Genomic DNA, 13,273 nt, shown 5'->3' with positions numbered 1-13,273 from the left:
ACCGTTCCAACTGCTTATCCCAACTTTAACAAGGAGTTCGGTGGCACATTAAAGACTAACAGATGTATTTGGGCATAAGCTTTCGTAGGTAAAAAACCCACTGAAGAAGTAAACAGAAATAAATCTGTTCGTCTTTAAGATGTCACCGGACTCCTGGTTGTTTTTGTGGATACAGACTAACACAGCTACCCCCTGATACTTATCGCAGCTATGTTATTCCAATCTTATTCACACTGAGTTGCAGCATGCGAACCTACATCCAAATACTAAGCTCATCTGGACACTAAGCCATTTCAACTTCACCAGTTGCATCATAAAGCGTATGTCACAAATACTATGTCATCATAAATATCCTAGTATTTTGAATACAATACATCTTATAAAAAGATTTCTCTGGTAAATTGGTGTAACTTTTGAAGGAGTCCTCACCAGACTTCACACAGCTGAAGGAAGACTGTAAGATAGTTCATCTTCCAAACTGACTTTGGAAATAGGTTCTCTTCTCCCATCACTTCTGTCAAGATCAATCTTTCTGTCTTCAGAAGACCTTAATTTCCATAAACAGAGAATAATTTCCTGCCATTCACAATCATATATATTTGTATGTACTATAAAATGTGCCTTACCCAGAAAAGTCTCTATATTACCTTCCATACTAGAGCTGAGGTGCTATCTGAGCTTCTTCTCCCTTGTGTTCTGCTGGGGCTTTTCATTGGTTCGGTTAGCAGCTCTTGACCTAAGACAGCTGAGAAAGCAACAACGGCAGCAACTATATCAATGGCAGTCAGTATTATTCAAAGAGAAGTGAGACACATGGTAGGAGCTATTGTCCCCTGACACTAGCTGCTTTACCCACCTTCTCAATCAAACAGGGAGAAAGAGGCATCCTCTGGCCTAGATATCTACCAGCTGACTAATCAGAGATGAAAAAGACAGGCTAGTCTGTGAAAACTGATGAGGGATCTGTCTCTTTTTCCTTCATCCCCCAGCCTCAGACTATAGCTAGTGATCAATGGCTCCATGTCTAGTTGGCAGCTGGTATCAAGCAGAGTGCCCCAAGAGTTGGTCCTGGGGCCAGTTTTGTTCAATATCTTCATTAATGATCTGGAGGATGGTGTGGATTGCACCCTTAGCAATTTTACAGATGACACTAAACTGGGAGGAGTGGTAGATATGCTGGAGGGTAGGGATAAGATACAGAAGGACCTAGACAAATTAGAGGATTGGGCCAAAAGAAATCTGATGAGGTTCAATAAGGACAAGTGCAGAGTCCTGCACTTAGGACGGAAGAATCCCATGCATTGCTACAGACTAAGGACCGCGTGGCTAGGCAGCAGTTCTGCAGCAAAGGACCTAGGGGTTACAGTGTACAAGAAGCTGGATATGAGTCCACAGTGTGCCCTTGTTGCCAAGAAGGCTAAGGACATTTTAGGCTGTATAAGTAGGAGCATTGCCAGCAGATCGAGGGATGTGATCATTCCCCTCTATTCGGCGTTGGTGAGGCCTCATCTGGAGTACTGTGTCCAGTTTTGGGCCCCACACTACAAGAAGGATGTGGAAAAATTGGAAAGAGTCCAGAGGAGGGCAACAAAAATGATTAGGGGACTGGAGCACATGATTTATGAGGAGAGGCTGAGGGAACTGGGATTGTTTAGTCTGCAAAAGAGAAGAATGAGGGGGGATTTAATAGCTGCTTTCAACTACCTGAAAGGGGGTTCCAAAGAAGATGGATCTAGACTGTTCTCAGTGGTAGCAGATGACAGAACAAGGAGTAATGGTCTCAAGTTGCAGTGGGGAAGGTTTAGGTTGGATATTAGGACAACCTTTTTCACAAGGAGGGTGATGAAGCACTGGAATGGGTTACCTAGAGAGGTGGTGGAATCTTCCTCCTTACAGGTTTTTAAGGTCAGGCTTGACAAAGCCCAGGCTGGGATAATTTGGTTGGGGATTGGTCCTGCTTTGAGCAGGGGGTTGAACTAGATGACCTCCTGAGGTCTCTTCCAATCCTGATATTCTATGATTGTAACTGCCTCATTCAGAAACAGCCTCTGCTGAATTGCCTGATGGAACTCGCAATGAATGTACAGATGTACACACTAGGGCCAGTCCTCACTGAACTTTGGAAAGGAATCTTATCTGGAATGACAGAGGCTCACTGCAGCTCAAGGGAAGTCAAGGAGAACTGAGAGATTCAATCCAACAGTAAATGACAGAGGGAGTCCAAGTAACAAAAATATCATGCAAGAAGTGTTACAGTGGTGTGTGGTTAGATAGTGGATGTCCCACTTCAGAGCCAGAACTCTCAAATTTTCCACCACATATTCTTTACCTGGCAGTGGTTTAAACCTATACTCATAAATGTTGCTTTAATAAAGCAATTATATACATGGAGGAAGGGAAGGGCATTTTTTTGTGTGTGTGTCTGAAATTTCTGATTAACTATTTTGGGAAATGTTTAGAAAATCTAAATTAAAATAATAATCTGGGTGAAGCAAGAAAATCAGACTGGACCTCGTGGTGGCGATAAGCCAAAAATGTAACTGGGGTAGAGAACTATGTGCTAAAAGATAAGGGACATGGTGCATTTTACCTATGGAATGTGATTAATGCAATAACCATTTCCAGTACTGAAGAAGAACATATAGGAAGCCAAGTAACTGTACTAGTTTGCATTGTAATACCATGTTCCAAATTGTCAGACAGTTGCATCCCTATGTGCAAACACCCTTTTGGTCATGTGAAACCTAGATATGCATGTAGTTTAGATACCTAAGCATTGTGCATATAAGGGTGCTCTTCCTTTACATTCCTATACGCTCTGGCTGCCACTGTGACTCTCTAAGAAAATGCTTCCCAGTGCTCATGTTGTAACACTGTGGCTAAAAGCTCTAAAAGACATTTATTTACAGGGTGGTAATATTCTATTGCTATCTTTCATGCCCACCTGTGAAAGTTTTTCTTGGCTTGGTACTCCTGTTCTGATTTACTCAGCAACTGGGTGAGTTCACCCGCATATGCCACATTGAGCATCTGAATGTGGAACGAACACAATGAAACAGCTGATGCACTGATCCCCACATATCCTGTCACTTTTTAGAAACCATTGGCAAGGAAACATGCACTGGAAACATTTTCTTGTTGCTGGTAAGCATGGTCTCATCTGGTGCTGCTCTCCAGATGGATCTTCGACATGTCAAACTAGTCAAACACAGTTCTTTAAATGAGACAAAAATGTTTCATGCCCAGAAATGAGTGCAAACACTAAATCCATTTTCTTGTGCTCCTGTCGCTCCCCACTTCCTAACTATTGAATGTATTCATGAGTCTCTGAGCACATCCTTGTCTGTCGACTGGCTGTGTTCACCTACTGAGACATAACCATTGTAAAGTATTAAACCTGTATGTAAAGTACAGTACCTGAGAAGGGTTTGGACTAGAAGGAAGGTTGGGAAAGAGATGCTAAGTGAGAACACTGTTAAATAATTATATTAGGTTTTACAAGGAGTTACAGAGATAATGGACGGTGTGTACCATGTATTCCCCTCTTTCCACTGTCTATGCCAGGAAATATATCCAGGCCCAGCTCTTGAGAATGGGAAAGTAGGAGATTCCTCTCTTTCTTTCCTGTTGGCTTTTGTGTGGACAAGGCATCTTTTAATCTGGGTATTGGAAATGGTGTTCTCATTACACTTTGTATTTTTTTTCCTATCTGTCCTTACTTTGGGAATGGCCAGCAGATTGTGCTCACCCTCTCTAACTGAGCACAATCTAGTGCATATTTCCCTCAGCAAACCATGGAGAAAAAAAACATGTTCAGAGTGTTTGCACTTCATTCCATGGTCCTGATTTTGACCTCACTTAGACATTTTACACGAGTGTAACTGCATTGACTTCTCATACAACAATGTGAGATCAGAATCATAACCCGGGGCAGCATTGTACCACAGCTAGTAGGCTGGCCATGGGAAAAGAGGAAGCATTCCTTGTGGATTATGGCTTGGGAAAAAAAATGTTATAGAAGTTTATATAGGAATCAAAATGGGGATGGTATTTATAACAAATGAGGATAATTCGGCTGAGGGAACTGGGCTGGAGATAGACACTGGGTGGGGTGGTGTTCTGAGTTGGTACTGAAAGTTCTCTCTCTCAGGAGCTTGGCTGCTGGATCTTGCTCACATGATCAAGGTCTAACTGGTCACCATATTTTGGGTTGGGAAGGAATTTTCCTTCAGGTCAGATTTGCAGGGATCTTGTGGTTTTGTTTTTCCCTTTCTGTGCAGTGTGGGGCATTGGTAACTTTCTAGGATCATCTGGGTATATCTCAATCACTGCAGGGGCCTTGGGCATTGGTGTACCTTGGTTCCTCCTGTTTGCTGCTTGTGGCACACAATAATTTAGTTTCCTGGGTGGGATTGTAATTCTTTGATCTAATGTTGGGCTTGGTGTGAGGGTGGCTGGGTGGTGTTTGTGATCTATGATATACAGGAAGCCAGACGAGTTGATTTGGTGGTCTCTTCTGATCTTAATCTCTGATTTAGCATGTGGATGCTTTGGGCTGCCCAAGGTCATGCAGGAAATCTGTGACAGAGGCAGGAAATGAATGTAAGTTTTTTGAATCTCAGTCCAGTTCCTTAACCACTAGACCATCCAAGGATCTGAAATTACAGATTGCTGTCTCTCATGGGTGGTGGTGGCCTAAGGGTACAGGCAAGTGAAAACCAGGTATGAGCATACAGTCACAGTTACTGGGCTAACTCCTCAAGGTCTCTTGGAGTGTACCTCCTTCAGGTCTCAAGCTGTCAACTGCATTGGGATGGAATAAAATGATTCTCCCTCTCTCAACCCAGGTCCTGGGTGTAGGCCCCTGTGTATCAACTGTGATTACCTCAGCAGGCCTGACTTGTCTTCAGTGCCTCCAGGTTTCTTCCATCTCTGAGCAATGACAGTGGTAACCAGTGACAAAACAGCCTTCTTAAGACAAAGAATTATTTAGGACAAAAACATTTAAGAGAAAACAGAACTTAAGACAATAGATTGCAACTTACCAGGTGGCTAACCACCTTCCATGTAGGAACCCTGGTAGCTCTAACTTCCTGTAGACTCCCCCCTCTCTAGAGCGTTTCTCTGTTTCAGCTTGTGTCCCTGAACAGCTCTTGGCCATCATAGAAATGTAGGACTGGAAGGGACCTTGAGAGGTCATCTAGTACAGTCCCCTGAACTCATGGTAGGACTAAGTATTGGCTAGACCATCCCTGACAGGTGTTTGTCTAACCTGCTCTTAAAAATCTCCAATGATGGAGATTCCACAAACTCCATGATCAATTGATTCCACTGCTTAACCACCCTGACAGTTAGGAAGTTTTTCCTAATGTCCAGCCCAAATCACCCTTGCTGCAATTTAAGCCCATCTCCTCAGAAAGCCAATTGGTGTCTTTTTTTTGTTATCCCAGGCTGGAAAAACAAGGTTTGCATCTTTGCTGGAGACAGGGTATAGGATTTTCAAAGTAAATAGCTTCCTCCATTGTCTTTCAAGTGTGTGTGCCTAATGTTCTTATCTGGGAAACTATTGTATTGTTTTCCTGCCCGTTCCCTTTAATTCAAAAATTATAGAAACAAACATTCAACTACCCTTAAACTAACTTATACAGTTTCAATAACTAAGTTACATATCAGTGTTCTTAGATTCTTACATAGCACCTCCATGTCCATTTCACATACTTTTTTTCTTTGTTGTTAGGGTGTTTTCTCCATCTATAAACTGTCTTGTATATTAACATTTCTCAGGAGAGAACTCCAGTTTTGAGCACACTTATGCCCCTATTATCTGTACCACTATTTTTGTTTCCAGTATATTGTTTTATATGATTTCTTTCTGTCATTCTCTCTCCAAAACCAAAATACCATGAATAGTCAAAAAAGTTTTGGGAAAAAGAAATCCCTGTACTGTTCCAGCTCTCTTCTCAACACTAACCCAAATTGGAGTGTTTGGTATTTGTGTAAAGAGGATTTTGGGTCTCATAATCCCATCTTCGTCCTTTGAATCTGATCTGTGATGATGAATGACAGCGTGTCTTTCTTTAGTTATGGTCTATGATGTTACAATGCAAATGTAGTCTGTATAGGTGAACTACAAGAGGATTATGATAGGAATTTGAAGCTTTGTGCTTAGAACAATTTACTTCGTCGAGACTGAACCAGTTAGGGTGAGAGAGAAACCACAATAGTAATTATTAATAATTTCTTAATTGTTTGTATTACAGTTGCACTCTCAAAGTGCTTTGTGCTTTCCAAATGTATATGAAGAGACAATCCCTGCTCAGGGAATTTATACTTTTAATAGATATGACAGAAAGAAGAAAAGCAGCATCTAAGCACAATGTGAAAGGTACATTCCTTTTTAAAAAACACATTTATCCCAAGCCACTGCCCTTCACCTTAGCTTTCCCTCTAGGGTGACCAGATCGTAAGAGTGAAATATCAGCACACATGGGGCGAGCGGGGGTGGTGGTGGAGGAGGGAGTAGGAAGAGAGTCACAGGTGCACAACCCCGACCGGACATGAGAGGGGGCGCACAGCCCTAGGAAGCTGCAAGAGGGGTATACCCACTATGCCCAGAGCTGCCCCACAACCCCCACATTTCCACCACAAATGCACAGTGCTGCGCACACCACCACCCCTGCCCAGCACTCCCCCTCCCACAGCCCCACCACAGTTGCCCACAGGGCCAGCTCCAGGCACCAGCAAAACAAGCAGGTGCGTGGGGCAGCACATTTCTAGGGGCAGCATTCTGGCGCTGGCCATTATAGGCGCCGACTCCGAGGCACAGGGAAAAAGTGCCCCCGCCGCCCCAGCTCGCCTCCGCTTCACCTCTACCTGCTCCCCTGAGCGCGCCGCTCCACTTCTCCCCCCTCCCTCCCAGCTGTTTCGCGCAGCAAGGCTGGCAGGGAGAAGCCAAGCGGCAGGGCGCTCGGGGGAGACGGCGGTGGTGGAGTGGAGGTGAGCTGGAGTGGGGAGCGGTTTCTCTACTGCCCCATTACTTTCTGCGCCCCCCCACCCTAACTCACCTCCGCTCCGCCTGCTCCCCTGAAGGCGTCACTGCTCCACTTCTCCGCCCTCCCTCGCCTGAGAGGAAGGGGGGTGAAGTGGAGTGGCGGTGCACCCGGGGAGCAGGCGGAGCAGAGGTGAGCTAGGGTGGGAGGTTGCGAGGGGCCCGCAGGAGCAATGGGGCGGGGGATGTGGCATGCTTGGGGGAGGAGGCGAGGCTGGGGGTTTGGGGAAGGGATTTGGAAAGGGTGGAGTTGGGGCGGGGCCTGGGGCAGGGGGACACAAAAAAAGGGGGGGGGCGGCCAAAATTTTTTTTGCTTGGGGCGGCAAAAATCCTAGAGCCGGCCCTGGCTGCCCAGCACCCCACACAGAACTCGCTAGTTTCCCAATACACAGATTTCTCCTCCCTCCCTCCCAGTGTCCTTCCCTACAGCCCCACCACCACAACTAAACAATGCCCCCCACTGCCCAGTGCCCTGACATACACAGATGTCCCCCACTGCCCAGCACCCTCCAACAGGCCCCCACTGCCTAGCACACCCAAACACACCAACCTCCCCCACTGCCCTTTGCCCTTCACACCCTCACAGCCCAGCGCCCGCCACACTCTCACAGCCCAGCACCGCACACACACCTCCCAGACACTCACTCCATCACACCCTGCCCCCTTCCCTGGCTGCACTCACCAGCCCTGCTGGGAGGTCTCTGGCTCCTAGGGTCAGAGTGGCGAGGTGGGTCTTCATGTGCTGCACCCACCACAAGCGCGAGCTCCGTGGCTACAATTGGCCGGGAAAAGCACCAATGGGAGCTGCTGGAGGTGCGGAATGGGGCTTGCAGGCAGGAGCAGTCCGCAGAGCTCCCTACCCCCCCCCCAACCCTAAGAGCAAGAGGGACCTGCCTGGGGTGGGGGGCTCCTAGCAGTGCCTACCTGGGGCGGCTCCCAGGAAGGATCTGGCAGGTCCCTCTGGCTCCTAGGATCAGGGGTGGCCGAGGGGGCTCCACGTGCTGCGCTCACCACGCGCACGAGCTCCGTGGCTCCCATTGGCGGGGAAAAGTGCCAATGGGAGCTGCTGGAGCCGCGGAGTGGGGCTTGCAGGCACTGGCAGTGCGCAGAGAGCCCCCTGCCCCCCCCCGCCCTGACCCTTAGAGCCAGAGGGACCTGCTGGGGGGCAAGGTGGGGAGTTCCAGTGGTGCTTACCTGGAGCGACTCCTGGGAAGCATCCGGCAGGTCCCTCTGGCTCCTAGGATCAGGTCGGGTGGGGCGGAGGGCTCTCTGCCAGCTGCCGGCACCTGAAAGCCCCACCCCTGCAGCCCTGATTGGGCAGGAGGGAGCCGGTGCAGCACGCGGAGACACCCTCTGCCTCTGTGCCTAGGGGCCGCACTGCAGGCTCCTGCCATTGGGCGGGCACCAGGAGCTGCCCCAGGAAGCACCGCCAGCCCTGGGACTTCAGGTGCTTGCGGTGCCGGTGAGTTGTCCCCGATATCAGGACAAAGGGCGTCCCAACCGATGTGCAGTCGGGACGCGGGACAAATGTCTTATTATCGGGACAGTCCCGATAATATCGAGATGTCTGGTCACCCTATTTCCCTCTGACTAGGTGTTTCAGTCAGTATGTGTGATGGATTGTATCACATAAACTCCCTTGGGACTGCCAACTGATGTGCTGAGATTACTTTTAACCCATTTTCCCTGCCAGCTTGGGATTCCAGAACCTTGCCTGTTTGCCAGACACGCTAGTCTGCTACAAACCCAGACCCAGGTTTGAACAACGTCCTCCAAAAGCTGCAGGCTTAACTGAAAACAGTTTAAGAAGTGTTCCTGTCTCCAACGCTCAAATGCCCAGCTCCCAATGTGGTCCAAACCCCAGATAAATCCATTTTACCCTGTATTAAGCTTATATAGGATAAATTCATAAATTGTTCGCTCTCTATAACACTGATAGAGAGATATGCACAGCTGTTTGCCCCCCCTCCCACGTATTAATACATACTCTGGGTTAATTAATAAGTAAAAAGTGATTTTATTAAATACAAAAGGTAGGATTTAAGTGGTTCCAAGTAATAACAGACAGAACAAAGTGAATTACCAACCAAAATAAAACAAAACACACAAGTCTAAACCTAATACAGTAAGAAAACTGAACAGATAAAATCTCACCCTCAGGGATGTTTCAATAAGCTTCTTTTACAGACTGGATGGCTTCCTAGTATGGGGACAATCCTTTCCCCTGGTACAGCCCTTGTTCCAGCTGAGGTGGTAGCTAGGGGATTTCTCATGACTTCAGCTCCCTTTGTTCTGTTCCACCCCCTTATATATCTTTTGCACAAGGCGGGAATCCTTTGTCCCTCTCTCGGTTTCACCCCTCCTTTTACATGGAAAGGCACCAGCTTAAAGATGGATTCCAGTTCAGGCGACATGATCACATGTCACTGTAAGACTCCAAGCCCTCATTCCTCCTAGCCTGACCCACAGGAAGGCCAGCAAGCAAACAGAGCCATTCAGAGTCAATTGTCCTGGTTGATGGGAGCCATCAAGATTCCAAACCACCATTAATGGCCCACACCAGAGTTATATTTCATATTTCTAGTTTTAGATACAAGAGTGATAGAGACATACAAATAGGATGACCACATTCAGTAGATTATAAGCTTTGTAATGATACCTTACAAGAGACCTTTTGCAGGAGGAGGAGGAGGGGTAAGATGCTATCTATGAGGCTTCAAGAGATGGGGAAGGATCCAAATGCCCAAGAATATATGGTAGTTGCTGCTCCTGTCCATTCCTCAATTCCCATCTGGAGATGGGGGCAAGCTGAAAAGCACTATATGAAAATCAATTCTAATGTTTAGCTGCAAGGAAGGAGAAGGTGATATGGTGTGGTAGATAGGATGAATGTGCAGAATAAGTTAACAGTTACAAAAGCTTATTATGAAGCAGATTGAAGTGTTTTGGAATAGAGGCGGGAGATAAGTCATCATAATTATGTTCATATTTAGATGAATTAAACCCCCAAATTGATTTATACCTGAAATTTGGGGGATAGAGGACGAGGGGTCATTTGAATATTATCAACAGAGAACTTCGGTGTGTTCATAGACTGTTGAAGAGTTTTATATGGCACTGTATCTGTTGAAGCTCAGGCATACATGTGCTAATAAGATGTAGCTTCACAGAGGACCCGGGATAGAGTTGTTATCTTTTACTTGAAGAAGAAATTATTCATGTAATCAAACCCTATAAAATATTACAGCAATTGTTGTGTACATTGAGAGAAAACCTGTTAAAAAACCCAATACATATATTAAGTAGCTCTGCCTTGCATCCATCTGAGATTTCTTGAATAATACCATGTAATGTTCTCAGTCAGGGAATTGCTTGTCTCTGTAAACAGTAACAATTTCTTGGTTGCCCTTGGAAGGTAAAATGCAAAGGTGTAATTTGCTGGCTAATGTATTTAAATTTACTAAAATTCACTCATATATAAAAAGATCTATTAAAAAGTGTATTTGATCCATCACCCATGCATGAGCTGTGAAATAATAAATAACCTAATAGATACAATGCCATATGCCAAATTTGAAAGTCCTTTCAGTTAATCTCTACCTTGATGAGACACTAATCTATCCTTTAAAATATTTTCAAAGATGTCCTCAGAGCCCTAGCAGAAATTAATACGTATTACATTGCATTCCAGAAAGTTCAAAAAGCGAGAACACATTGTCAATTGGTAATGTAGATACTTAGCTGATAAATGTAGCTGGCAGTAGACATTGGGCTAAATCCTGCTCGCTTCCCTGACAGGAGTAGTTCAAAGAAGTCACTGAAGTAAGGCAAGCAATTTTATCCCACAGAACAATATTATTCATATGGTGGAAAACTAAAATATTCATCTTGCACTTAACCTTCCATATAGGCTATAGTTAGTGATGGGTAAATCTTAGTAAGTTAATGTTTATACCGCACTTTGAATATGTAAAAACACTGTCTTCTTCTATGGCATTCATCACTGAAGTATCTGTGTGCCTCACAATCATTAAGATGCTCAAAATAAGGAAAAGACTAGACGAAAATTTCAAATATCAAAATAAAGGTTTGGATTCATTCTTGTTTTATCAGAATTTCTGTAGCTTGTCTATCCCATATATTTCTCCCGTTAACAATATGATCAACATGAGAAAAAAAGGTTGGATGTTTCAGCAGTGTCTTAACCAGTGAGATTGTCGAATATTAAGTCGGTAGTATATTTATGTCAAAGGTTTTGCAAATTGTCTTAGAATTTATCATGTGAAGGTTTTATTTTTTCAATGGATAAAAAGGTTTCCATAAATGTTACTAGCTGCAGCTACACCACATACTACAAATTAGCCACTTGCAGTAGCTCTGGACCTAGTTTGAAAAGAATTTTAAAATTCAATTGGTTTGTATTTTCCAAAACTTCTTTAGACGTATTTCTAGATTTCCTACGACTGCTGTGGGTTCTAGGATTGGAATTCATTCTGCTATCTCAAACCTTATGACTGAGATATTTAGGAATTTAGTCCTACCAATTCAATACAATTTATGAACCATACAGGGGCTCTTTTCATCATTTTACCAGTGAAAGTAATGACATAAGGCTAATGTTAGAGCTACAACAAAAATGAAAGAAAAAGGGGGCACTGGCATTATTTTTTCCAGCTAAGTAGCTCTGAGGATTCTATCACAAGGATTTAGTGTATTGGTAAGTGTTAGATATAAGTATAGTCCTCCTGTATAGTCATTTAAAGGTGATTGAGAAAACTAAATCCTTTTTTCCAAATATTAGAATGATTTTTTCCACTTTTCAGCATTAATGATCTTCTCCTTTCCCCCAAACCAGAACCTTAATAATGAAGATCAGACATTCAGAAGGAGAGGAACCAGGATACTTCTTTCAAATGCATTTGTGGTGTTCTGCAAAAGTGGCATGTAACAAGGCTGGTATGTCTCCAGAGGCAGTTCCTTCTTTTCTTGGGTTATAGTAATACAAGCAAAAGAAACTTCCTCTGCTAATTGTGCGGAAACATGTCTTTCCAGTTAAGCAGAAGGCAAACTTTGCACTATAGGTGGGATTGCACCAAAGCTCCCTGATTCTCATTAATGTGAAACAGGAAGTGTCTGGCATGATTATAGTTAGTGATAGCCACATTAATGATGGAATTGGGAGATCGCTTGTCATGAGCCATCATAGAATCATAGAATAATAGAAGTTTAGGGTTGGAAGAGACCTCAGGAGGTCATCTAGTCCAATCCCCTGCTCAAAGCAGGACCAACCCAACTAAATAGTAGTAGTCAAACCGAGTCGGTAGCACCAATCACTATAAAATGGTAGAATCAACGGTTTTTAAACTGTGGGCTATTTAAAAGGTGGGACCATCTTCAGATATGCCTGGAAGCATCAACAGCAGCAGCAACAACAAAGGTTGGCATTCATATACAGCTGGGAAAAATGTCTGGCTGATAGAGCCTACACCCTCTTCAGTCTGATTGTAGGTTCAGTCCTCCTTCACAGGAGCTGTAAGAAGAATCATTATTACATCAGTTAGATTTTTGTTCATGTCTTGAGCTGAAGCCAACTTCCCTCAGGCTTAATTCAACATTTAGTTGTGCTGGAAACACCAAAGAGGAGAAAATGTGGCAGTTTTTTGTGCTTAAAGTGATGCAGATCCTTGAGTATTCTATATTGAGAGGAGGTGGTATGTGCTTTCTGTAGTTTTGTTTTTGTGTTACACTGCTGATAATGACAATAAAAGAAGATAGTATGAGCATGAAGTAAAACAATGTTTTGCTACTATTTTCTGGGTATAGCATTGGTCCCTCATATCAGACTTGTCCCATTTGTCCCATTTGATAAATGTTAGAAGTATGAAAAAAGCACTCACTATTTGTTTTTTTATTTTTAATATGGAATCCTGAAGTCTCATTATTGTGATCCTCAAAACATATCCTTAATTTCCTTCAGCTAGTGCTGAAAAATAAGCAAGACTGACCCAAATCTTTCAGTGTCAGCCCCGTGAGTTATGTTAATTATTCATTTTTTTTACTGGTCTGCTTTACCTTGCCTACTAGGGGATTAATAAATAATCATGATTTTTTAAAAAGAAAGACAAGATAATAATGATCAAGAAAAAAGCCCTAAAGCTTGATAAGAACGTTATTTGTCTTCTTAATTTAATACTAGCTTTTTAGCCAATTTTTGATTATTTTATT

At 44.0% G+C, this 13,273-nt stretch overlaps 1 long non-coding RNA gene across 2 annotated transcripts in view; it reads left to right on the top strand.

The window, feature by feature from the left end:
* Positions 1 to 13,273, top strand: part of LOC117874307 — a 440,105-nt gene that overhangs the window by 297,405 nt on the left and 129,427 nt on the right. Inside the window, exon 1 of one of the 2 annotated variants that reach the window (XR_004644941.1) lies at positions 11,857 to 12,004. The exons of the other annotated variant lie outside the window; for it this stretch is intronic. This is a non-coding gene — a long non-coding RNA (uncharacterized LOC117874307). Of the gene's footprint in view, positions 1 to 11,856; positions 12,005 to 13,273 lie in introns of those variants that run through there. 2 annotated transcript variants of the gene reach the window in all.

Source organism: Trachemys scripta, chromosome 3 (assembly GCF_013100865.1).
Source record: "Trachemys scripta elegans isolate TJP31775 chromosome 3, CAS_Tse_1.0, whole genome shotgun sequence".
NCBI lineage: Eukaryota > Metazoa > Chordata > Testudines > Emydidae > Trachemys > Trachemys scripta.
The sequence above is the reverse complement of the archived record's forward strand: the minus strand, read 5'-3'. Positions and strand labels throughout refer to the sequence as shown.